Here is a 27,758-nt window from a genome sequence, read left to right on the forward strand (position 1 = left end):
GAATGGTTATATGGCTAGTCAATTCAGCTTGCAGTAATAGTTCATGAGGGACTAGAGCCTCGGGCTTCAGTACCCAAACGAGAACTTTAAGAATCCCGTGTGAAACATGTTGCCATAAGGTTGCTGTGCCTCTAGAGTTTAACGTAGGAGAGGAGAATTAATGAAGAGGTGAAATATGAAGTTTAACAAACACTAAAGGATGATGTTTGGAGTTAAATGAGCCTGTCATACAAAGTGACCGAAAGTGGGTTCTCCAGAGACTTTAGGAATTGAGACAAAGAATTGATGATAGATGAATAAAAGGATTTGTGGCCCTTGGTAGAGAAATCCAGCCAAGTCACTGAGTCCAAATTTGTAAGTGGCCTTTGCAAGCTATTTGGCAAGAAATAGTCCAGTTGTTCAACCAGCTCCCTTAAAACATTCCTACTGCTATTTTAAAGCCTTGGTATCATTTCCAAGCCTATGGTGTTCTTTTCTTCATGAACACAAGGGGAAAAAATTGAGGCTTCAACTTTGGCCCTTGTTTCTGTTCCTTACATCTTAGGAAGTCAGATAGCCCTTCTCAAAACATAGACAGGCTTTAAGTAGCAAAACTATAGGGTATTTAAAGGACTCTCTCTTCAGTTAAGAACACTGAGAAATGGAAGACCTCACTAAGAAAAACTTTACCTATCTTCACCCCAACCAAAAGATCCTAGTGGAGGGTACCTCCTGTATCATGTTGTCTAACTGGAGTAATTTCCCAGAATTCTTAGCTAGTGAAGCAGTTTCTTGTTTTGAACTCAAATGGGACCTAGAATGCTTGCTTTTAATGGCGAGGAAACTCACAAAAAGCATAGACACTTTTGCTATGATGACTTAGGTCCAAGAATGAAGATGGCAGTTCTGCTCATCTTGATCCCTGAATTGAACTGAAAGCAGTTTCATAATCAAGTGTTCAGCTTGTCTCTTTGGGACGATTGAGAATTGTATGTCCATGTCATCATGGACCTAAACTGTGGAAGTTCAGGAATACTTAAAAGTAGAAAATGTCTTCAAAGTTATCTTGTTTCCAAAAACAAGGGGGAGTGAATTTGAAGATTAAACAATGGTATTTTTGGACTTAGTTCTCTCAAAGCAAGCGTGGAAGATTTCAGATCCAAATCCAGCTCAAAATAGCTTCCTGTGAAGGGTAATCAGCCTTCTTTGTACCTCATACCTCATTCCTGTCTGCCTTCACATGTGAAAAGCTATGTGCGAGTTAGCAGTAGGTCCGGCGTGTGAAATTTGAGGATGCATACGTAAGGTACTAAGAAACAGATCACAGTAGTGTCTCATCTCTGTATGCGTCCCCTGAATCTGTTTAGCGGTTTTGAGCCTGGCTCATCTGAGAAACAGGAACAAAGTGGCACCATTGACAGCCCCCTTGTAAATCTCCTTCCATCCATGGACACTGAGGCAAGAGCAAGACAGGCTGACGGTGGGGGTGAGGGCTCTGCAGGTGACCCCATGGTATCTCAAAAGCAGTTTCCTTCTTCACTGTGCTGATGGGAAAAGTCTTATTAACAGCACAGACTTCTGTGTCAGTCTCACCTGTGGTACCTTGGGCAAGTTACTAATCCCCTCTGTAAATGGAGATGACAGAGACTAGCTCGCCGTGACATGGTAAGGATTAAGCGAGAATGCACACAAAGAGGTCAGCACAGCATCTGGCATTTAGTAGGTGCAAGGCAAATGTCACTGCTAAATATCCCTCAGTGATAGCGTCTGTATTTATTGTGGCACAGTCTAGAAACTGGCAAGTGACCTTACCAGTGAGAATTACAGGCAACTTGACTCATTATTGACTGTAATGTACATTAGACCTTGTCCCAAGCATTTTCCACTATACCTGTCTGATGAGATCTAAGCCTGAAATTCAGGTAGTGATATCACCTTTAGATAGTTAAAAAGGCTTAAAGGATTACATGGTTTAAACCCTAGAAACAGCTGGTACATTTCTGCCTCAACCTTTTGACTTTACTGCCTGGGACACAGAAACAAATATCGGGGGGCCTGCAGTCTTTGGATGGCAGCTAAAGCACTTTGAATCTTCCCTTAACTTCTTACCATATGCTTAATAACATGCTAAATAAATGCTCTCATGTATTTTATTTGATCTTCACAACAAGCTGAATAGGTAAGTATTATCTCCATTTCATAGATGTGAAAACTGAGGCTATAAATAATGGATGATCTCTGTGCTTACCGCCATCTCTTCTCAGAAAAAGGCAGAGCTGTGTCAAGGTTAAGTTGGATGTCACATTTGTGTTTGCTGATTCCCATTTACTACTAACCTTACGATCCTCACCAGTTCCCCAGGTGTCTCGGGTGCCTATAACGGCTGGCTTCCAATATGGCAGCATACTGGGAGTGTAATGTTAGCACTACATCAGGTCAGCACTGAATAACTTTGCTAGTTACGTGTTGTATCTACAAGATGCTGGAAGGTCCAGAATTATTTTCCTTGGCCATCTATGTGAAGCAGAAGTAGATTACTGGATTGCAAAGTAGAAGATGAAGATTCCTTAAAGGAATTTATAAACAAGCAACCTCATTTCTGTGTATAAAGATAATTGAGGAAAACAAGCTGTAACACAGCAAATCTTACATTTTATGGCTCTCTTAAGGAGAAACTTGCCCAAGAAGACAGAAAGAACTGTGACTTGTGTCAACTGAATGATGATGCTGTAACTCCAGGACTGGATCTTAGGTATTCTGGAATCTACCCCTGAGACCTGAGTATTTCTCAATTTATACACATGCAGAGGGGGAAAAGAATTCTTTGAACAAAATCACTGGCTTTGACAAAACTATCTTGCCTTTTTAAAGTGTCTTTAAGAGCATGTAATGCCTCAGGAGTCTGGAGTGTACAACCAAATTATCATGCTCAGGATCTTCAGAATTCTAGAGGCACCTGTTGGAACACATCCAGTCCTGCTGACCTGTAGGCAAACATTTTTCTTTTATTAACAACCTGTACATCTTAAATAAAAGTTTACTTTTGAGATAACTGTTGTGAGCCTTTCTTTTTTCTAGAGAAATTTTTAAAAAGCTTTTGCTCAGATCTTTTTCTTTTTCTCAACCGAATCACTGAAGATGGCTCAGTCAACCTTTACTGGGAAAAGACTCCAGCCGCCCAGATCCAGACTCATCAAGCTGAAAGAATGAGAGATGCTCCCCTTCTCGCCATACTTAGAAGTACGGTCAGTGCCTCATCAACTAACGTGTCACCCTCTCAAACTCTCCCTTTCTACCCTTCCTGTGAAAGAAACAAAAATCAAAGCTGCTATTACCAAGGAATGTTAGGCCAGAGCCTGCTCCCCGTGGGTGATGGAGAACCTGGCTAAAGGGAGGACGCCCCAGGGTAGCGGGACAAGATGGGCCTTGACAAGCAAGTAGAATCATTTTGATACTTTCCCCTCATCAACTCTTAAGTGGCCTGTGTTGAAATTCATTTACAATAAGGCTAAATTTTTCTGAGGCTTAAAGATATTCCATCTGAAACTTCTTCCAAGCAATGGCCCCCAATTGTTCAAATTATCCTAGAGTGCTACACCTTGACGCTGGCTCAGGGAATCCAAAAAAGTAGTAGGAGGAAAATAAGCAAATTGAGGAAAAGAGAAACTGTAAAAAACAAAAACCTTTAAAAGCTTAACAGTGAGTCCTTAATGAATTTGAGGATTCACTTACTGGGTGAGATGTTGAGTGAATACCAGCTTTGCAGGGAAATGGATGTAAGCTTGGATGTCTCCTCCATCACTTAACTAGCTGTGGCCACAGGTAAGTTGCTTACCATCCAAGCTGCTCTCCTCCTCTGAAAATCCTAACATCTATCTGCAGAAGCTTCTCATAGGAGAGAGGCAACAAGTCTAAAGGGCGTTACTCAAATAACAGCTGGTATTTCCCTGTCTAGTGCCAAAAAAATCGTTCCATTTTTTAAAAAAAGTAAAGTTAAAATTCTTGTGTCCATTTGGAGATCTGATTTGGGTCTGCACTTTTATATTAAATCCAACTTGCAAGTGTTCCTTCTTAGGTCTCCCCTTGAAATGTTAGTATTGGGCAATCACTTTTTACTCCAAAAGAGTCCAGATTAAGCATTCTGTACCTATAAGCTTTGCAGAAAGCCCTGTGTGACACTCTTCTGATTGAAGAGCATGGGTAACTGGTGTAAGTTCACCAATTATACAGAGAGGTCTGTTCCATCAGTGGGGGGAGAGGACAGGCAAAGCTTTGTGCCACTCAAAGAAGGTGAGCTGAGCATGCTCTTGGGATTCATCATGCTCGGCAATGTGATGGGCGCACCATCTAGGAAATGTGGGAAAATGCTAACTTTGGGCTCTCGGTATTTAACTAATGCTGTAGTCTCCAATTTAGACATACTTCTTGCCTACTGGTTGATTGAGGGCAGAGAGCGTTTTTAAACCATAGTCATTTATATTTTCTTAAATTCATCCATTTACATGTGAAATTTGCTGAGGATTAGTTCTTTAAAGCTGAAAGCAAATTTGCCTTTTCGCCTGACCCCAAATGAATAGCCCTGTGATTTCCTGAGAAGGGCTTATAAATGCTGGAGGATGATGTCAGGTAACTAGATAGTGATCAGCATTCCTTCTCAGGCCTCAGGGGACTCACAGTGACAGTTTCCAAAAGATTCTAGGACAATTTTATAATTGGCATTAGATTGAACATTAGTTAGGGGAAGATGCAAAAAGTTCTTGAACTTTTCATGAAATTGAGGAAGGATATATACAGGCCGGCCCTTCAGGAGGGAACTCTCTCCACACACACACACCCCATATGCTTTGTCCTTACTTCATTCATTTGTTCAACACTTCCTCTGTGCCAGGGTTTGTTCTGGATTCTGGGAATCCTCCACGGTGCTCATTCTAGCTTGGAGTCAGGCATGGAACAGACATTTAACATGTGAGGTGGTGAGAAGAGCTTACAAAGAAAAACAAAACAGAGGAAGGATAGACAATGAATAGAATGTACTATTTTAGCAACAGCAGGCAAGGGAGGTGCCACCCTCCAGAGAAGTGACCGGAGCAGAAAAACTGGAGGAAGTGTGGGAGTGAGCCCACTGAGGACACAGTAGAGATAGAAGTCCCGAGGCAGCAGCTGCTTGATTTATCAACAAAAAAAGCAAGGTGGCCACGTAGGTGGAGGCAGCCAAGGCAGAAAGGGAGGAGAGAAGGGAGAAACAAAGACTATGTGATGTAGACGTCAAGGGCTGTGCTTGGGATGTAGGATTTTCTTTTAAGTGGTGGGACAACTTGAGAGGGTTTAGGGACAGCAGAATGGCATCACATTTTAAAAGGATCACACTGGCTGCTTTGTTGAGAATAGACTATGGGAGGCAAGAGCGAAAACAGGGAGATAAGTTAGGAGACTCTGGCAGTAGGGCAGGTAGATGGCCATGGCTTGGGCTGGGCTGATGGGGATGGAAGAAAGCTCTCCTCCACATCCGGCCTGTCACATGACAAGCTGCGTGCACGGGTTGTATCCCTGGAGTGCAGAATGTGTCACGATGGATGGTCCCCTAATCCAGGGTCACCTAACTGGTTCCTACTTCAGCTGTGCCCTCTCTGCAGGGTATCAGGGCTTCCCCCTGAGAGGGCAGGGATGACAGGCACGACCCCAGCATTGACGGAAAAACTCAGTGAGGCTGCATGGAAGCTGGGAGGAAAGCCATGCTTCTCCCCTCCCCCACAACAAAGGAAGTCAGAATCTAGAAGAAAAGAAGAGCCTGGAGCACAATGCCAATGGATAAAAGTGCAAGCGCTTACCCACTCAAAGGGGGTCCTTTCCCACCTTCAAGGCAAAGCCTTCCCAGGTACACATCCTGGCAGAGTCCTTTGGGTTTGGACTTCTGTGCCAGTCTTGAGTAATGTGCTCTAGTGGCATGTTTTCTACCAGCGGCACAACTTTTTGGTTAATGTAATGGGTTTACAAAGGATCCAGATTTTCCATCTGTCCAACCACTTTATATTTTCCCTGTTACCTACCTAGTCCCTAAAGGCATTAGAGAATCATCAAAACTACATTCCCTGAGAAATTTTAGGATCCTGGTATTTATGAGTTAAAAGAGACTCGAAGGTCACTGAGTCTGGTACTCATCTGATAGAGGAGATAACAGGCCCAATTGGGCAAGGAGAAAATGTCACTCAGCAAGGAGACCCCATTCATCAGGCGATGCCTTAAGTCACCTATGGAGTAACAATTACTCTCATAACAAGCCTAGAAATTCAACACCAGCTTGTGAGCCTTGAGTCTAAAAAAACAGAAAAGGACGCTATTTAAGAAACAAGGGCCTCCTAGGACCCAAAATTTGAGGAAAGGACTGTTTTTAATGTGTTCAGAAGTGAGGTGAGTCTCTGAAGTGTATGCATGTATGTCACAGAATAGAAGCCAAATAGTAAAAGACAACTTTGAAATGGAAAACAGGCTCTTCCCAGATGTTAGCCCCAGTACCTGTTTCCATTCAGAAAAGAAAACCAACCTCCTCTATCCCAGGATTCTGTAACTCCAGAGGGCAGGAGGCCGAGTACAGACTACGTGCCGTCTCCTCGCTCTGCCTCCCCTGCAGCAGGCACCGTGTTCCCAGCACTCTGTGAACTGTCTCCATCATGAGACAGATAAGATTTCAACGGGCCTAGTTAATAGTGCCAATTCGCCAAGAGAGGCACACCAGTGTAGGGAATCTCAAGTTCTCTCAGAAATCTAGTGAAAGTGGGGTGGAAAAAGATTATTTAAAGCCAAAACTAACTGTAGCTTCTTTTTCCTTGGCAGGAGGCCTGAGAATGTCCTGGGGAAGGACATTTCTACACTGCTACGAGAGAAGGAAAATCTTGGGATGTGCCAAAGGAGGTCCTGAGCCGAGTTTGGGGAGAGGGCCACAGATTGCAGAAATGCTCTGCACTCTGTGAGGAGAGGGCTCAGGCCGAGGGCGGGGAAGGGCTGTGAGCAGCAAGCTGAAGAAGATGGTGGGGCAACGGGGGGCACAGTGGATGTGTGGGGCTCAGGCTGACAGACAACAGGAACATCCAATACGCCATTGTGGACCGCTTACATTTGCAGCACTGTAAACCCTTTCGCCTCTCCAGTCCTTCAGGGAAGTGTGTGGCACACGTGAACACCTTGTGTGAGTGGCTTTGGATGAAACTCATACAAAGGAGCCCAGTCCCAGATCTGAGTAGACATGGCAGAAGAACAGGGAACGGACTCACAGAACAATCCGCTAGCTGAACTGAACTAACTCAGCAGCTACAAGAGCTCAGAGTCAGAGAGCTTGAGCACCCCAGCGACTCGGAGAACTCTTCAGTGAGACAACAGACTTTCTACAGGATGTAGAAGTTCAAGCCCGTATTATCTGGAGCTTAAGGGGCAGAGTGACTCCAGATGATGCCACAAATTATTATATTTACTAGGTGGAATCAGGTGGCTTTTAGATGATAGGTACCCAGCATTTTGCTAACTAATCAATGTACAGAATTTATTATAGTAATGGCTGGTAGGGGCTCAGAGTATTTCAAACTTTGGAATCATCTTTCCAAAGTGCAAATATGACTATGTCACTCCCAAATCTTAGGTGACTTCCCGTTGCCTATGGAACAAAAATCAAGGTCCTTAGGCTGTGGCTCAAGACCACCGTGACTGGACCATTGCAGTGCCCCAGCCCAAACTCCGCACTCTGGTAATGCTCACCTCTTTGTAACCCGCGCCCCCCCAACACACACACACACACACACACACACACTGCTGCTTCCCATACAAAGCCATGCCTTTGCTGGTGCTTTTCTCATCTTTCCCCGCTTGGCTCTTACTCTTCTTCCAAGACTTCGTTCAGATATCACCTTCTCCCGGAAGGCTACCCTGTTGCCCCAATTCGGATCATGTATCTCGTCTAGCCAGCATCTAATTCTCTAATAACATGTACATCATTATATCGAGATTATTTATATTTTTATGTGTGTATCTTCCTGACTTAATGAAATACAAGCTACTTTAAAGTACATATTGAGTCTTGGTAATCTTTGTCCCCTCCCCTACACCATGTATAGCACAAAGTTGGGGACTTTTTAAGTGCTCAAACACTGTTTATTAAACTAAATTGATCCCATGAATGCAAGCAATATTGTGTAAACACGCATACCAGAGCTTACACCTCCAGATGAGCATCTCTCATCAAAGAAATTCCCTTGAAAGGTTATTTGCCAATTCCAATGACAGCTTATGCCTCCACACAAGTTGGAGGTCCTTCTGTGGATTTACTTTCATGGAGCACAAAGCTGTCTTTTGTATACATACCATTAAAGCAAATCTTATATTCTCGAGGGTCAACTTATTATTTTGAAACAGCAAAAATCATTGAGTATTCCATAAGGGAACATAGTAATTGTCGTGCTGGTTAATACCATTTTGAGACCCTCCATGGCCATCCTAATGAGGAACTCTTACAGGACATACTTGGAGCCAACGATACCATCTTTGAAAGAAATATAACCAGCCATGGGAATTAAGTTGAATAGGGTAACACTCATCTAGGTTACTATATACTGCTGAGACTATTTAGAAAGTTATCCTATAACTTAATAATCACACCTGTTACTTCGTTTTTATGTTTAGAATTGATTTGCCAACTAAGTACCTTATATGGCATGGCTACAAAAAAGCTTGATCCCACAAGCCTTCTTCTAGGACAAGAGTCAAGAGATTTGAGTTCTCATCTTAGTTGTCCCACTTACTTGCTATATAATCCTGGTAAATTCTCTTCTGTCTCCAAGCCTCCATTTCTTCATCTATGAAATGAGTCAATGATAAAATTTGACTTGGGGTGTTGGAAGTCAACATTCATGAATCTGAGATTTATTAAGCATCTACTACATGCACAGCAAGGTTCTGAGTAGTCTGAAACAAACACAGATAACTGAGATGAAGTCCCGCTTATTTATACATACAGTTAAGTAACAAGGCAAAGCTGTGCTCAATAGTTACCAAGTCAACATGGCAGGCAGACAATAAGCTCTCTGAGAGCTCAGGAGATGGGGAAATCTTTGGGGGCCTCCCTGGTAGGAGCTAGGAGGAATTGTTTCATGTCCATCAGAGTAAGGGTTCTTCAAGAAACAGACCCCTCTTTAAAAGTCTGATGAAACCAAAGGATCCTCCCAGAGAAAACAAAACATATATAATCACAAAACTTTACATAATATTAAGTTTAAGGATCCCAATATCTCCTAGTGCCTATCTGTCGATTCTAAAATTGTCCATACCCCAGGCTAGGAGTCTCTGATTTGTATATTTAAATAAATTCGCATTTTCTATGACTGTCTTCTTTTCCCTAAGATTTCACATGTAAGTTTTCTGAGATACCATCAAAACAGTATATTAATGGACAGAATTAATATCTTATTTAATAGCATAACATAACAGTTCTTTCTCTACAGAACTGTAACATTTGGGAGTTGATTTACAAAATATTCAACTCCAGGGGTGTAATATTGGCTTGCCCTGTGTTACATACCAGGTGTGTGTACTTTGAGTTCTGCACACTAGGAATCGCTTAATCATCATATTCGTATCTTCACTCTAGAGAGCAAGTGTGCCTTAATGGTAAAAGCGTGAGAGCCAGGGTTAAGAGATTTGAGCCCCAATCTTTGTTTTGCCATTTACTTGCTTTATAATCCTGGTAAATTCTCTTCCATCTCAAGCCTCCATCTCTTCGTCTGTAAAATAAGCCAATGATAAAACCTGACTCAGTCGTTTCACATAGTTGTTACAAGGACCAGATGGGATCACAGATGTGTACTATCCAAATGTGAGCTTTTTTTTTTCCCTAGAGTTGTTTCAAAAAAAAGACACTTGCCTTGTGTGCATTTTGCAGGTTCACTTCCCAGAAAGAAATTTTACTGAAGCTTGACATCTCGGACTTTTGGTTTACAATAAAAATCACTGTGCAGGATGTTCTGTGTTTAAAATAACACCACCCGTATTGACAATGCCAAGTCATTCACACTGATGCCAAGTGAAAGCCATTCCCTAATCCGCTGAATTTTCCATTGATGTCAACTGCGCCTCCCTCTCAGCAGTACTTTATTATATTAGAAAGGTGTGTTTGCTTTGCTAGCGTACAGGCATTGTTTGAGTTGCAGCGCAGAAGAAAATGCTGAAAGATGTTCTCATAAAAGTTATATTTTGTAAAATGTTTTCACTCATGAGCTGAAAAGAGCTTGTAAAACATGGTTGTTCAGTCTTAACACAAATTCATGTTGCTATTGATACAGTTTGTGACTAAGCTTCTGGGTTGGCACTGGCCTATCCTATGCCATCCCAAGAGCTGATGCAATGAAGTGAAACTCATTGAGAGTGGCTGCTGCAATCAGATGATCAAATTGCAATATTGTTCTTAAAAAACAATAAACGGTGTAGAAGGAAATATGTAGAATATCGTGCCCAGAACAGGAGACTGTGCTTGTTCAAACTGACAAGTCTCCGGTGTGGTGGAGAGACAAGCAACTTTACAGAGTTGTGTTACAAACAAGTCCTTAATGTTTGTGTTCCTTTTATGACTCTTTAAACGTGTAAAGAAACAAAAACCCGAAATAATCACTTTCCTTTAAAAAAAAATTCCAGTCACTTAAAAATCCTGCAATCTTATACTGATCTTGGCACTTCATAAAGCAAGCATCAAACCAGACTGGAATTATTGAGCTGAACTTGAAACCCTGGACACCAAGAGTAATTTTTCAGTGACAATAGTTGCAGCCCCCTCAAAGCCTTCCATAAAGGAAGAGAATCTTCCAATCTATTTGGAGTTTTCATCAAATACGGTCACTTTGGTTTCTGGGTGGGGAATTCCCTCAAGCCTCTGAAAGATTGAGCAAAGCTTTATGTGCAGGAATTTTGGAAATCAGGGTATAATGTATTTCCTAGTGCTTACTTCTAGGCCCTCACTGCCAACCTATCTCCTGCCCACAATTGTCAGATTCATTTTCAAAACACACTTTGCAGACATCATCTTTTTACCATGGGAACCACTAAAGGTTTCAGAGCAGAGGCCAAGCCCTTAAGCCTGGCATTCAAAGCCCTCCAAATGGCTTTTCTAGTGAATTCCACCAAACATTTAAGAAAGAAATAATACCATTTCTCCCCAATAGCTTCCAGAAAATTGAAGAGGAAGGAATCTTTTCCAACTCATTCCAAGAGACTCTGATACCCAAACCAGACAAAAACATCACAAGAAAAGAAAACAGGTCAATATCCCTCATGAACACAGATGCAAAAATTCTTAACAAAATATTAGCAAACTAAACCCAACAATATAGGAAAAGGATAATACATCATGACCACATGAGGTTTATCCTAAGGATGGAGGGCTGGTTTAACATCGGAAAATAAATCAATGTAACTTATGATATCAATAGATTAAAAAAGCAAAGTGATACGATAGTCTCAATAGATGCAGAAATAGCATTTGACAAAATAAAACATCTACTCCTGATAAAAACTCTCAGCCAACTAGGAATAGAAGAGAACTTCTTCAGTCTCACAAAGAGCGTTTTCAAAATGCTTCTAACATCACACTTAACAATCAAAGATTGAATGCTTTGCCCCTAAATTAGAAACTAGACAAGACGTTTTCTCTCACCACTCTGTTCACCATTGTGTTGGGGATTCTAGCCAGCGCAATAAGGCAAGAAAAAAATGCATCCATATTGGAAAGGAAGAATTAAACTTTCTTTCTTTTTTTTTTAAAGATTGGCACCTGAGCTAACTTCTGTTGCCAATCCCTTTTTTTTTCTTCTTCTTCCTCTCCCCAAAGTCCCCCAGTACATAGTTGTATATTGTAGTCGTAAGTGCCTCTGGCTGTGTGCCATGTGGGACACCACCTTAGCATGGCCTGCCTAGTGGTGCCATGTCCACACCTGGGATCCGAACAGCAAAACCCCAGGCCTCTGAAGTGGAGTGTGCAAACTTAACCACTCAGCCATGGGGCAGTCCCCATAAACTTTCTTTATTCACAGATGACAGGATCATCTGTGTAGAAAATCCTATGAAATGTACCCAAAAATACTACTAAAATTAGTGTGCTTAGCAGGTTGCAGAATAAAAACGCAACATACAAACGTTGTCTTCCTACACACTAGCAACAATTGGAAATCAAAATAAATTAACGATACTTTTTACATCATCAAAAATGTGAAATACTTAGGGATAAATTTGACAAAATATATGAAGACCTAAACAGAAGAATATGGTCTATCTCGACAATGTCACATGCACTTAAAATAATACGCATCCTGTTGTTAAGTGGAGTGTTCCATAAATGTCAGTTAGATAAAATTCATTGATAGTGTTATTCAAATTTTCTACATCTTTGCAGATTTTATGTCTACTTGTTTTATCAGTGATTGACAGGGAGGTACTGAAATCTCTAACTCAATTGTGAATTTGTCTATTGCTTCTTGCAGTTCTATCAGTTTTTGTCTATGTATTTGATGCTCTGCTTTTAGCTAGAATAATCCTGTTCTGCATGTGACGATGATTTGTGGGCATGCATACAGAATCACACACACACCCTTATTGATCATCGTCACTTATGAATGCAGATGAAAAGAATCCCAAATCAAGTGCTAGCAAATCAAATTCAATGATATTGTGAAGAGCATAGACCATCATGACCAAGTCATACTTCTGAAGCTATGTTAGAATGATTTAATATTAAGTAATCTAATATAGCATATCAATGGATCAAATAAGACAAGCCTTATAATTTTAAAAAAGTCCAAAAGGCATTGTGTAAAATTTGTTATGCATTTTTTAATAAAAATTCTTTGAAAACCAGGATTACAAGGACACTTCTTTAAAATGATAAAAATATATAGCAATCTTAAATGGCCAGATTGTAGACCAAATCATGGATAGGAAAAACAAGTCAACAAATGCTGCTCATGTGCACACAGTTTTACTCAGTATTTTAGTCCTTTACTCTTAAGTATGAGCAAACTGCCAAGGACCACCCAGAATTTTAGAAAAATCTTCCACAATGAAAAGTGGATTAAATTAAACAAAGAGGGGGGAAAAAGAACTTTAGCAGAGTGTCAATGGAGAAAACAGAAGAAATTACCCAAAAATATTGCTATAATTCATAGCTTTAACACAAAAGATATTGCACATATAAAATAACAACAGAATGCTATAAATAGGAACATTCATAGAATAAGGAAAAGTTCCTGGAAGTTAAATCCTATAACCTAAATATTGATAGGTATGTACTTATTGCCATTTTGCTAATTGTTTATGGCTGTTTTTGTAGTTTCTCTGCTCTCTTCTTTTGTGGTTTGATGACTTTTTTTAGTGGTATGCTTAGATTCCTGGATATCGAAAACCACAAGACGTTAATGAAAGAAATTGAAGAAGACACCAATAAATGGAAAGATATAACCAAAATAAAAAGGCCCATGGGAGGACTCAGAAGGAAAGTTGAAAAAAATTTCCAAAAAGTAGAACAAAAGACAAAGAAGAAGAAAATAAGAGACAAAATATACGACAACTAAAGGATCAGTCAAGGAGATCCAACTCTCAAAGAGAGAGTTCCAGAAAGAGAATTCAGAGAAAATGAAGTAAAGAATATCATTTTAAAAAGTAATATGAGGGGCCAGCCCAGGGGTGCAGTAGTTAAGTTCACTCGTTCCACTTTGGCAGCCTGGGGTTCACCAGTTTGGATCCTGGGTGCGGACCTACACACTGCTTGTCAAGCCGTGCTGTGGCAAGCGTCCCACATATAAAGTAGAGGAAGATGGGCACAGATGTTAGCTCAGGGCCATTCTTCCTCAGCAAAAAGAGGAGAATTGGTGACAGAGGTTAGCTGAGGGCTAAGCTTCCTCAAAAAAAAAAAAAAAAGGTAAAATGAGGGACTGGCCTCATGGCATAGGGATTAAGCTCATGCACTCCACTTTGGCAGCCCAGGGTTCATCAGTTCAGATCCCAGGTGTGGACCTACATACCACTTATCAAGTCATGCTGTGGCAGGCGTCTCACATATAAAATAGAGGAAGATGGGCACGGATGTTAGCTCAGGGCCAATCTTCCTCAAAAAAAAAAAAAAAAAGCAACATGAGTATTTACTCACAGAGAAAGACATGAGTTTCCAAGTTGAAAGGGCTCATGGATGGTCCAGCACAGTAAACACATAGACGTACTTGCGTGCATTCACACACACACATAAACCATGACATATCACCACAACACTTCATTAAACTGAGGGCAAAGTAAAGACCATAAATACTTCCAGAAAAGAAATAGGTCGCAAATAAAAGATCGAACATCAGAATGGCATTGGACTTCTCAACAACAATGCCAGACATTAGAAGGAAATGTAATAATGGCTTTAATATTCTGAAGAAAGATTAGTTTAACCTAGAATTCTATATTCAAGCTATTTATCAAATGTGAGGGTGAAGTAGACACATTTTCAGACATGCAAGATCTTAAAAAGATTTACCAAACAAAAAGTTAAGTGATTCTTATTTCCAAGGAAATAAAAAGTAGCTGTGCAAGAAAAATAATGAAAATACTACAAAGCGTAAAAGAAAAATAATGAAAATACTGTAGGTGGAAATAAGATTTACATCGTTCTAAGAATATAAACACCAACTGTTAATATAATCCAAAATTGTGTAATGGAAGGATGTAGAGAGGAAGAACATGGAGGTAGGGAGTTGGAAAGATGTTTGAGTAAAGTTTCATCTTTTATTGAAAGAAGTTGATTGATAATATCTAACTCAAGAAAAAACAAGTTACAGCAATAAAGCTTAATCATTTAGAAAGTGGAGTGAAAGATTAGCAATAAGAGCAGTAACAGTTAATAGTATCTACGTGGCTGGGATCAGGGATGAGGGAAGAGAATACTGTTTTTCATTATAACCACTGTAGAACTTCTTGACTTTGAAAACTATGCTTACATAATTTTTAATAAGAATAACTATAAACGAGAGAGTGAAGCAAGGGCTCCAATGGCCTCAGCCCAGAGTTGAGGAAGTTCCTTTATGGTTTGATATAAGGAAGACAAGATGATGTTCCAAGAAAGTTTGGACACTGAATTCCACGATGCACCGAGGAATGTGTAGGTTGACTCGGCAATGCCAGAGGCGCAACGAAAAGATCGTGAGCTCTAGCTGAAATAGCTGCAGAGAAAGTGTTCACATCACACCTGGATGGGAACTGCTTTCTCTGTGGGAACTCTTGCCTGAGCCCAGCCAGGGAGAACGCCACCAGGAAGGGTGGTGAGGACAGAGGGCAGGAGAGAGAATGGGAGGGATACGAACTGACCATTTATTGCCTGCCCACCATGTGTCGGGTGCTATGCTAAAGCATTTTACATACATGGTAACGTTTATTCTCACATCACAATAATTCAGTATTTCCATTATCTCCATTTTACCAATGAGAGAGCTGGAAATCTGAGCGGTTAACTAGTTGGAGCAAAGCCACACTATTAGTGAATGGTGGGGCTTGGATTTGAGCTAATTCCGTCTGATGCTACACTCCTCTGGACCACAGCAGAGGAAGAGTCAGAGAAAAAGATGGCGTTTCCTTTGCTTCTGAACATATCAAAATGTCAGCTTTGTTGTTGTTTGCTTATTTTTTTAATTGTGGCAAAACATACATAACATAAAATTTACCATTTTAAGCAAATCTAAGTGTACAATTTAGTGCCATTAACTACATTCACAATGTTGTACAACTATCACCACTATCAATTTCCAGAAATTTTCATCCACACTCATTAAACAATGTCCCCATTTGCCCCGCTTCTCGCCTCTGGTAAACTCTGTTTTGCTTTCTGTCTCTATGAATTTGTCTACTCTTCTTCATATAAGTGGAATCATAGAATATGCTCTTTTGTTTATAGCTTATTTCACTTAGCATAATGTTTTCAAGGTTCATCCATGTTACGTCATGTATCAGAAATTTATTCCCTTTTTTTTAGGTATGCTTTTTGGTAAGGAAGATTGGCCCTAAGCTAACAATGTTGCCAATCTTCCTCTTTTTTTTCTCCCTAGAGCCCCAGTACATAACTGTATATCCTAGTTGTAAGTCCTTCTAGTTCCTCTGTGTGGGATGCCACCACAGCATGGCTTGATGAGTGGTGCGTAGGTCCACACCCAGGATCCAAACTCACGAACCCCAGGCTGCCGAAGCTGAGCTAGTGAACCCAATCACTATGCCACTGAGCCGGTCCCAGAAATTTATTCCTTTTAAAAGGCTGAATAATTTTCCATTGTATGTATATGGGACATTTTATTTATCCAATCACGTGTTGATGGACATTTGAGTTGCTGCATCTTTTGGCTATTGTAAAAATACTACTATGAATATTGGCGTACAAGTATCTGTTCAACTCCCTGTTTCCAGTTCTTCAGAGTATATACTATTTGTTCATTTTAAAGCTTTTTCTTCTCTTTTGACTCTGTTCTCTAAAAGTTCCACATTTTCTCAAACGTCTCCTCAACCCATGCTTCCATCTCCACTCCATGCTTCAAACCTCTTCTGCCCACAAGGGAAGAACAGAGGAATGTCTACTTTTCCAATAGTTTCTTGCACTCTCCAGACCTGATTAATAAGTGACTCACACATCTGCATCTTTATTCATTCATTCTTTTATCATTCAACAAAAATTTTGAGCACTTATTCTGTGCCTGACACTGTTCTAAGTGCTTGGGATACTTCAGTTAGCAAAACAAAGATCTCCAACATCATTAAACTTCCTTTCTATCTGTTGGTTTTTCTGACCCAAGTTTATCAGAACATTCCCAAATCAAAGGAATGGTTTTTAAGAGAAGATAAGAAGTGTTAGTCATTCAAGAATATAATTCTTAAATATGAGTGAATTGGTGGAAGGCATGGCCCTTTTGAGAATATTCAGACCCCTTCAGAAAGAGAAGAGTGATGATTGGACACCCCTCCCCCTTCTCCACCCTAAGGAATTGATGAACGGAGAAAAGCAGGAGGAGAAAGGAGGAAGAGGATGGAGCAAGGGTCTTCATTCTATTCATTAGCCTATCTCCCTCTGATAAGTCCATTTCTGGGAGCAAGCTGTAAGTGTGTTTGTACCTTTCCTCCTGACATTTGAAAGTTTAGATCCCCCAGTGGTTTTGCCAGATCACTCAGTAGATGTCCGGCGGGATTTTCTGCCGGACTCAAAGTCCAGTGAGGATTCTAAAGGAAGTTTTCAGTCTCTCATAAATCAGAAAAGATGACTTTCGCAACTTTGCTTCATAAAAGGCACAGCCTCATACATCTTTTTTTTAGATTTTTTAAAAAAAACCTGGTGCCACTATACATAGTACACTGCTGAATTTGCAAACCATTTTAGAAAGAGCCGTGTCTTTCTTGGCTCTGAAGTGAGTTGAAAAGCATCAGTGCCATTGCAAACTGGAGCATTAGGTTTTCCCCAAAAGGCATGGATTTAGGGTTCAGCAACTGGCATCAACCCCAAAGCACGTCCTGGGTGACTGCAGGCACAGCTAGTCTGTGATAGAATTCAGGGCACCAGCTAGAATTCAGAGTACTTTAGTATTCCCAGATGGAAATCATGATAACATATCAGCACTGAAAATGATCTTGAAGAAGTGTGCTTCTTTAGTTTGGGCAAGAGGGGCCAAAGGAATAAAGAACTGGTTATGTTCAGTGGCACATACCAACATCAATCCCTCTGCCATAGCAAGCCAGGACTGCCCAAGTCAGAGCATTGTGTTCTAATACTCAAATGACTTGACTGGAAATTAACCCCAGCAAAGGAAATGGAAACAGGTCTACCAATATGACACTGCTTGAAAACGCGTATTGGGTTTGCCTTCTAGCCAGAAAGCAGCTGGAATGGGGTTTCCTTGGTTCCTTTTGTCTTTTTCCTTCCATCACCTAACTTGTCCCTAAATGCAAATTCTTTCTAACCTGATTTTTCTGGGACAATGATGCTTTTTAGGATACCAAGATAGCACAATGTTCTTAGGCTGGTGAGTTTCAACAAATGACTATTTAAATTAATTTTAATGCCTGTTTATTCTCAAGAGAGTGTTTACAATGTAAATGCTCAAATGGCACCCTCCTTTGGAGGGCCTTAGGATGTAAGAAGTGAAAACACAGGCTAAGATACCAAAGGTAGAAGAAAGCTCCCTCAATGAGGCATGAAAGTGGTGTACTGCAAAGGAGATCTCAGTTACAATGGAAGGGCCCAATGACAACTTGCTCTTTGGGCCCACTCTGTGCATTTAACAAGGATGACTAGTTCATACACACCCTCTGCAGCCAAAGGTTATTTATTAGGTTATATATAATATTATTATGTAATTATAATTATGTATTATCTATTAATATATATCACGTACAATATATAACCTAATAAATAACCAGGGATTTTGAGCCTCCCAGCCCTGGTTATGAAGAGGGTCCTGAATCCTCTTCCCTCTTTGCAATCTTTACTCCTGTCTTCCTAGTCTGTACCTGTGTTTTACCTGTTGGTTGACCCGTGGGCATCATCCTCCATTCCTAGCTCTTGCCCACTTCTGGAAGGGCTTCACACCTTCTACTGGTCTTTTTGGGCACCTAATGTCAGAGTTCCTCTGCTTTAGAAGCCGTAGGCTAACTACTTTGTCCCAGCCTGCCATTGACCTTTCAGCTAATGCCCTCGGAGGGTCCACCTGTGCCTCCTCACCCAAAAGGGAGACTTAGGCTATACTTTCCACATTCTCTAATCCAGACTATTCCATCATGGGTGACCCCTGCGAGCACTGAGGTTAAGATCACTGTGTTAAGGTCCCATACCAAAGGAGGTAGTGAGCTAAGAAGGAGATTATCCTAACCTTAGATTTAGATAAATGGAGTTCCACCCTACATCTACCTACCACTTACAGGCTCTGTGACCTGGGTAAGTTCAAAATTCACATGCTAGCACACAAGGCCCTCTACTGTGGGACTCCTGACAAATTCTCTGGTTTCATCTCCATCACCACCTCCACCGCTCCTTCGACCCAGCCATACAGCTCCAGTGGTAACTCCTCAGATTCTGGAAACCTTAATGTCTTTACTACATGTTTTTCCTTCAACCTAAACTACCCTTCCTTTCCCTTCTCCTTTTACGTAATTTCTGCTTGTCTTTGAAACACATCTCAGGGGTCACCATTATTAGAAAGCCTTCTCTGCGCCATACCATCATCGCCACCACTATCTCCAGCCTCCTCTGTGCTTCTTTGCTGGAGTCATTGATTCCAGAGGGCGGTACACATCTGCCTTCCCCAGCTCCTTGGGCACTTGCCATATTTGGTTTTGAATTTCCTGTCCTAACACATGCCGAACACAGTAGGACTCAATAAATGTTTGTAGAATGAGCAAGCGCTAAGCTGCTTCCCATGCTGCCTCCCATTTAATCCCTACAAAGTCTGTATTAATATCCCATTGGGCAGATGAAAAACTGAGGTTTCTCTTTTATTGGCTAATTATCTCGTTTAAGTGACACAATCCCTGAGTGACAGAGATGCTTTGTGAACTCAAGTCTGCTTCATTCTACATCCTAATCTCCTTTCATTATGTCAGGCTTCTTCTACTACATGGAACCAACCTCAGTGATAGATTTCAAGCATGCCAGTAACCCTTATGTGGACTTAGCCTCCTCTGAAGGCTTCTAGACCTTAAAAGAACAGAATATGCCATTTATCACGCCTCCAACTGATGGCTTTACAATTGCTATAGGCCTTACATCTGCGGAAGGCTGAAAGACCACTTTTGTACTCTTGAAAGGTAAAATTTCCAGCCTCTCAAACCTAAAAGAAAGAGAGGGAGGGCAAATGGGTGGAGAAGAAGACATGGAGAGGGAGAAGAGAAAGCAAAATAAAAGATATAATAGTGGTTATAAGGTCAAGAAATTTATGACATCTCATGACTGAGAACGTCATGATCACATAACTTAATGGAAAGGCTCCTTTGCTGCAACTGGTAGAACTTGTCAATCAAGGTTTCAAAGATCCTTTCTTCCAGCACAATCACCTAGTTGCTCTGTTTTTCTGTAACAACCTCATTTGTGTGGCTTTGGGACTGTATGCTTAGAGCTCTATGGTGCTTCTATAAGCAAAGATACCTCGGAATAAGAGTATAAGAGCGGGGTTTTGGACATCCATCACCAGAATCCTGGGGAAAAGCAGTGTAACCAAAAATTCAGCTTTCAGGGTCTTTGAGACACGTGCTTACCACAATTGACTGCTATTACTGTGGTCCAATGTGCATGTGTGTGTGTTGTGTGTGTGTGCGCGTGCCTGTGCTTGGGCTCAAAAGAGGGAGAGATGCTGTGTCGAGGAAGGGATGAGATGTACGTATTATCCAGCAATTAACAAATATTGACAGATCTAATAATAGTTTATCCTCAGCTAATCCTATAATTTGCTCCCATAATACTATAGCTAATCAAGCAGAGGCCTGAACGTCTAGCAAGCTTGCCTCAGCACCCGACTTCCTGCTGTGGCTGGGACACCGAGTAAATACTGAGTTGATGTTTCTCTATTTTAAAGATACTGACACAGCTGTGGGTGCTTTGCTTGCATTTTACTGACTCATTTATTAACGCCAGCATCTTGTTCTAGCCATGAATTTCACATAAAATATGGAACAGTTTGCTATAACCTTGAAAAAAAAAAATCATAGTCAAAAAAATCTATGTGACCAACCACAAATGTTAACCCATTTTCAAGGGAGAATATTCCACTACTTCTATCCCCACGAGTCATTTTTAAAACTGCTCAGTTCTGTAACATCTCTACATGATAAAATTTGCAATGCATATGCTTTTTTTTAAATCAAAACTAGATTCTCCCCTATTTTAACACTTTTTGCTTCGAACAATTTTCCAGAGTATGAGAAAGGACAAGAAAAGTGCATTTTTATTTTCTACCCATTAAGCTCCAAGCAATGAAAACTCTAATTTTCACCAAAGTCACCTGCATAAAAACTATAAAAGTGATATATTATTAAGGTGATTTTGGCTGCAAATAACAAAACAACTGACTGTGTAAACCACAGAGAATTTATCAATCCACTTAACACAAAATCCAGAAGTAGGGCTGCTCCAGAGTGGTTTCCTCAGGCCTTCAAGACCATGATCATGGACTGAAATTCTTTGCATATTTCTGTTCTGTCACTCTGGGCTTCTCTGCTAGTCCTCAGCTTGCTCTCTCATGATTGTAAGATGGCCGCAATAGTGCCGGGAGTGAAGTAGACATGACAACAATGGGGAGACTGCTTTATTCAAAGAGTCCCTTCTTATCAATGAAGAAACTTTCCTACAGCCCTGCAGTAGTTTCCCCCTGACCAATCTTTGGCTAGAATTACATCACATGACCATGCTTAAATCAATCACAGGCAAAAGAAATGGAATCACTATGATTGGCCAGTGGCACCTTTTAGCACTGGGTCTGAAGACCACATCTCCTGAAACTTACGGCAGTGTGGAGAAGGGCAGACATTTAAACAAGAGCAGAGTTCTATTACAAAGGAGGAAGGAGGAATGACTGTTGGGTTAGACAACAAGAATGTCCAACAAATGCAAAAGCAAAAGTTTCTGCAATATGGCCATTTGATATATTCATTTTTCCTTCATTTAACAAACCTTCCCGGGTGCCCACTATATGCCATGCACTATTCTAAGTAGTAGGAGGACACCACAGTAAGAAAAACTAGACACAGTCCCTGACTTCACGGACCCACTGATCTACTGGGCATTTCTTGATTGTCCACGTTTTGCATAGTCCCCAAGTTAGAAGGGAACATAAAAACCAAATATCCCAACTCTCTCATATTAGAGGAGAGGACGCAGAAGCTGGGAGTAACTAAGTCATCTGCTGGGCCAAGGATACACAAGATTTCGGATTATCTACTATCTGCATGTTTTGAGGCATCAATTATCCTGGGGGCAAAAGCTTTCTATACGTGTAAATATAACTTGTCATTGCTCATTAAAAATATGGTTTATTATAAAACAAATCACTTTAGGGGGAACTATTTGCCCTATGAAGTGATTCATTTAGATGACGTCTACTTGCCATTAAAATAAAATTTAATTTATGCAACTAATTCACAATCTCTTTGTAAATCATGAAAATTCAAATTTCTTCCTCTCATGTCCCTTCCCAAACCCCATCACTCTCTCCTCTCCAGCTCTGTGCAGTGGCAATCAGCCCCTGTGGGTGGTAAGGGAGCCCCTAATTCGCACCTCTAAGGGGTCATTTAGAGCCTCAGAGTGCTCTGGGAGATGAGTCCACTGTGTACTCCTTCCCCCTCTAATCTGCACACTGGTGGTTAAGATATACCTGTAGCTGCAAATTGAGGTCACATCCTCTGGGATCCATATTAACAAGTGTCTCCTGAAAAGATTCAGAACCACCCAAGGCTTTGGTGTGGTCTGCACATGACCTGCAATGAACTGTAATGAAAGTAGCCAAATCTTTGCTCAGAAACTTTACTTATATTTATGCTGAATTGCTACTTATGATTACTCCTTTGTGCATTTATTCTACAGACAGAATCACAGAAGTATACCAATGGACAAGAATATCCACTACAGCATTACTTGTAGAAGTCAAAGATCAGAGACAATCCTAATGCTTCTCAATACATCACAGCACATGCCTGAACATCACATGACCAATAAAGTGGAAGTAACTCCATGAAATGATATAGAATGACGACCAGGAAATCTTAACAGAAAAAGCTCAGTGCAGAACATTACATATAGCATGGAGCCTGTTTGTAAATAAATACACAAAGAAATAGAAGGACTATATAATTGAATATACATGGAATGCGTCTAGAACAGGGGTCTTCAAACTATGGCCCAAGGGCCAAATCCAGTTCACCATTTGTTTTTGTATGCTATGAATGGCTTTTACATTTTTCAATGGTGGAAAAAAAATCAATAGAAGGATAAAATAATTTCATGAAAATGACACGAAATTCAAATTTCAGTGTCTATGAATAAAGCTTTATTGGAACATAGACACATCGTTTGCATTATCTGGGGCTGCTTTTGGACTACAATGGTAGAGTTGAATAGTAGTGATAGAAACTATTAGCCCACAAACAGTAAACTATTTACTATTTGGCCCTTTACAGAAAGGGTTTGTCAACCCCTGCTCTAGAAGAACAACGATAGATTCTTCTTGGGAAGGTGTTAGAATATAAAGACTAGGGCAGGAGGAACTTGTTTTACTTTTTATATTTTTGTACATTTTTGAATTTTACATAATGGGCAAGCACTACTTAATTTAAGAAAATAATTTCTAATTAATAAACAAATAATTTTCTTAAATTAGTTAATTCAACAAATTTTTGAAATTGTCTGCTCTGTATAAGAAATACCATGTCCTTGATGAGGGCATTCTGTCATTGGCACAACTCCCCAAAATGGTCCTCGGGAGTTTCAGGGAGACCAGGGGGCTGGATGTGTACGTGTCCTGTACTATTCTACGACTAGGTTTAAGACAATCATCTCTGTCCTGAGGAAGACAAAGAGGGGAATGTTGAATGTCTTTATTCCTTCTCATGGAGAAATATAAATATACAGCTGTTTTTATGTTTCATGCAATATCACAGTCTTCACGACCATTTTCTCTGTAGCTGCATTGAAAACACAAGTTAGAATCTTCCCTGTGATGGGCTGGATCAGGCTATGCAGGCACAGAGGGTAAGTCCCTGAATCCTCTGATGGAGGAGGGAAGGCATTTGAGAACCTGGAAATGAACAATCCGGGCAGCTTTGACCCCTAAGTGAGCCTGGAGGTTAAGAAGAAACTCCAGGAAGGTCCCCAACTTTCAGAGAGTGTTGGCAAAAGAAATGGTGACGCTTGTTGTATGTCGTAGGCTGTATTTCAAGTGAGGTTTTTTGTTTGTTTGGTTGGGTTTTTTTAAAGAATATTCTAAAAGAATGGCTTGAATTTGAATGAGAATTGCTAGGGATGGGGCTCTTCAAATAATCCTAAATTACATCTAGGGTTAAGAACCCTTACTGGGAAAGAGCATCTCAAAAATTAAAGTTAGCATAATTCAAAAGAAAATATAATGAGAAAACAAAAGAAATACAATTCATGAGCATAACCAAGTATCTTAAAATAACCTTAATGAGAAAAGTATGTGACCTTATACACAGAAAATAATGAAACTTAAAATAAGGAAGTTTGAGTGAATATAGAGCCCTATCTTTCATGACTGAATATTTGAAAGATACCAATTCATTCCCCCAGACAAGAACTCACAGAATATTTTAAACTTGATTAAGTAATCCTAAAATTATAGGAAAGAATAACTGAGCTGAAATATCAAAAACAATTGTGGAAAACATGGCAGCAGGAGACTTTGAAAAGAGAATGCAGTAATGCAGCCTGCCTTGTCTACACACACAACTCCATACCCAGCTTTATCTCACTTCTCCTGAGCCTGCATCAGTTCAGGCAGTGGATAGACGAACTGCCTCTGGTGGGCTTGGTGGTGCTTTAACGCTCTGGGACAGGTGGGAGCCTGGGGAATGGTGTAGGGAGGGGGGCAGCAAAAGATAATCCTGGGCAAGGATCTGAAGTAGTCAGCTTTTGGGGAGAGCCTGATCCACAGGGATCCCTGGACCCCTTTTAAGGAAAGTTGACGTTGGCCAACCTGAGTGTTTCTAGACATTGCCAGTCTCCAAAAGGTTACAAGGAGCTGAAGAGAAGCTGAATGGGTAGACTGAGGGCTCCCCACCCCTGAGGCTGGGACAGCCTTTGGAGAGCCTTTTTTCCCCCTCATCCAGCGCCTTGATAAGGAGCTGATGGCTTCCCACTGCAGCTCTGCCAGCTTTCAGGGTCAGACCACCACACCTTCCATCGCTCTTACAATTCCATCCCACCCTCCATCCCAGGGAAGGTATCCCAGCAGCCGAACCCCTAAAAGCAGCAAAGGAAAAGAACCAGACCCCAAGGGAGCTCAGCGGTCAGAGAGAGGAATAACAAACAAGGCTTAGAGCAGGTCCCTGAGGAAATAAAGCTGACTGGAGCAGACGGAGGGCCACCTTTAAGAAAAATTAAAACAGTAATGATAACAAGAGCACTTAAAGAGATTCAGGTTCAGCACATGAAAAAAGATTTCCTAGAACACATGCTTTCATTTTTTAGAAAATAAGAAGATAATCACTGTGGATACTCAAGTTCAGTGGCCTGGAAGATCAAAAGGATGAAATAAGCAAAACCACAGGCAAAAATACAAACATCTAGTAATCATGAGGGAAAAGTTGGAGGCTGAGACAACAGACCCAGGAAGCGAACATGTGGCTAGAAGGAGCCTAGAAGAAAAAAGGCAAGAGATGGAGAAGAAACAACATTTTCTTAAAACTTCTATAAAAAAAAAAAAAATTGAGTTTCAGATAGAGAGAGCCTAATGAATCTCAAGCAAAATTATTGAAAGAAGAGCCGCATTTATCCAAATTTTGGCAAAATTCCCAAACTTCAAGGGTAAAGAGAAAAAGCTTAGAAGCTTCCAGGTAGAAAAAACAGTTCTCTTAAAAGAAAAGAAAACCTACACACTTGAAAAATCTTCATCCTAAGTGCTATTTAAAACAAAAAGAAAAGAAAAAATCACTCATTTCCATCTGTAGAAGTTTAACTAAGAAAATGAATAATTTATGTGAAATTTTATGCAGCTATTAAAAACAATCACTAAAGTGGGTGAAGGTGGTCAAAAGGTACAAACTTCCGGTTATAAAGTAAATAACTCCTGGGGATGTAACGTACAGTATGGTGACCAGTTACTAATGCTGTATTGTATATCCGAAAGTTGCTAAGAGTAGATCTTAAAAGTTCTCATCACGATTGGATAAAGAAGACGTGGTATATATATGCAATGGAATACTACTCAGCCAGAAAAAAGGCAAATTCATCCCATTTGCAATAACATGGAAGGACCTAGAGGGAATGATGCTAAGCAAAATAAGCTGGTCTGAGAAAGACGAACACCAGATGATTTCACTCATATGCAGAATATAAACAAGCACATGGACAAAGAAAACAGTTCAGTGGTTACCAGGGGAAGGGGGGTGGGAGGTGGGCACAGGGGGTGAAGGGGAGCACCTATGTGGTGACAGTCAAGAAATAATGTACAACTGAAATCTCACATTGATGTAAACTATTATGAATTCAATTAAAAAAAAAGAAAGAGCAAATTTAACACCTCCATTTGAATTCTAACACCACATGCAAAAGGTGAAGATACAAAAAAAAGAAGTTCTCGTCACCAGAAATTTTGTAACAAGAAAATTTGTAACTATACGTGATGATGGATGTTAATTAGACTTATTGTGGTGATCATTTTGCATCATATACAAATAGTGAATCATTATGCTGTACACTTGAAACTAACAATGTTATATGCCATTTATATCTCAATTTAAAAAATAGAAAAAGCTAAAAAATTCTATAGTTACATGGAAAAGCACAGATGTAAAGTAAAACTGTACATCGTAAAGTAAAATAGAGGATTATGAAATTCTGTGTGCGGTATGATCAAAACTTTTTAAAAATGCACATAAAAAATAGAATAAAAGAGATGACGGTAGTTGGGTTAGAGTAATTGATAGGATTATGGGTTTTTTTTTCTTCTCTTTCATAAACTTTCTATAACGTAATATTATATCAATAATTTTTTTAGTTAAATGATAGTTCATATAAAGTTTTTTAAAAAGGAATTATATTTTTAATAAATAACATGAAAAAAATCATGGCTATAATCTGTAGATGCTGAAGTAAACTTCCCATACAGCACATACCTTGCAGCCAGACCAGATGATTCTGGGCTCCAGTGTCAATACGGCAATGTTAATTTTTAAGATCGATATTGCCTGGGTCATGAGTTTGCCCTAAAACTTTTAGGGGGTTAAAATTATTTTCTTGCTATAGGGAATTAAAGAGGCCTCAATTCTCTTCTTTGCCTGTGAATTTGAGCAGATTCAAACCAAAGTTTTAGGGAAAAATCTCATCCCTCTTCGAAGGCATTCCCTCCTCCCTCTCAGGCAATGCGGTGTCCATCCTCATTAGGCTCCTCCGTCTATACAGTGTGAGAAAGACTAAAGCAGCCCCTGACAGCTGGGAGCTGCCTGGCAGGAACAAATGGAGCTTGTTGTTGCTAGAAGGCAAAGTCAGACAAAGTCATTCTATTACTGTGATAAAGTGAGACAAAAATAAATCCACTCCATAATCACATCTGAGCACAGACAAAAACAAGGTGTGAACACCACCAAAATTACTAAATATCCCTCTCTCAGCTTGTAAGCCAGGCTGTGGCTTCTCACCGACCACAGCTTAAGCCATGCTTCAGTCCTCTTACATTCTACATAAAAATGAAGATGCCCAGTCACAGAATTGCCCTGAACTCTTGACAGCATCTAATTGAAAACAAACTCCTCCTTCCTTGAACTCTCCCAAAGTCACCTAACACAAGCTCAAATCCTGTAGGATAAACCTTCTAGTATCATCTTACCAAAACTGCCCACAGTGCCCGTTGCTGTCTGGTCTCCTTCAATGCAACAAACCAAAAAATTCAACTCAGTTCAACTGCAGGTGTGTTCCAACTGGTCTTTGGCTTCAGGCTACTGACAAATGGAATAGCATCGCCAGTCCTAGTTTTGGTCAACTGCAGGGTAAGCAATCAAAATTTAGTTGGCAACCCAGAAGAGCTTCT

The 27,758-nt window shown here is 40.4% G+C and overlaps 2 long non-coding RNA genes across 2 annotated transcripts; one reads left to right on the plus strand and one right to left on the minus strand.

Moving 5' to 3' along the window:
• Nucleotides 1-3,021: 3,021 nt before the first annotated feature.
• LOC138920294 (uncharacterized) lies at nt 3,022-8,033 on the plus strand. Its single transcript, XR_011431185.1, has 2 exons — nt 3,022-3,224; nt 6,811-8,033. It is a non-coding gene; the product is annotated as an uncharacterized lncRNA (long non-coding RNA).
• On the minus strand, nt 3,022-27,228 carry LOC138920293 (uncharacterized). Its single transcript, XR_011431184.1, has 4 exons — nt 26,848-27,228; nt 9,542-9,743; nt 8,766-8,928; nt 3,022-4,962 (listed from the first exon to the last, which is right to left on the minus strand). It is a non-coding gene; the product is annotated as an uncharacterized lncRNA (long non-coding RNA).
• Between the last annotated feature and the right edge of the window lie 530 nt (nt 27,229-27,758).

This window comes from Equus caballus, chromosome 23, assembly GCF_041296265.1.
Source record: "Equus caballus isolate H_3958 breed thoroughbred chromosome 23, TB-T2T, whole genome shotgun sequence".
Classification (NCBI taxonomy): Eukaryota; Metazoa; Chordata; class Mammalia; order Perissodactyla; family Equidae; genus Equus; species Equus caballus.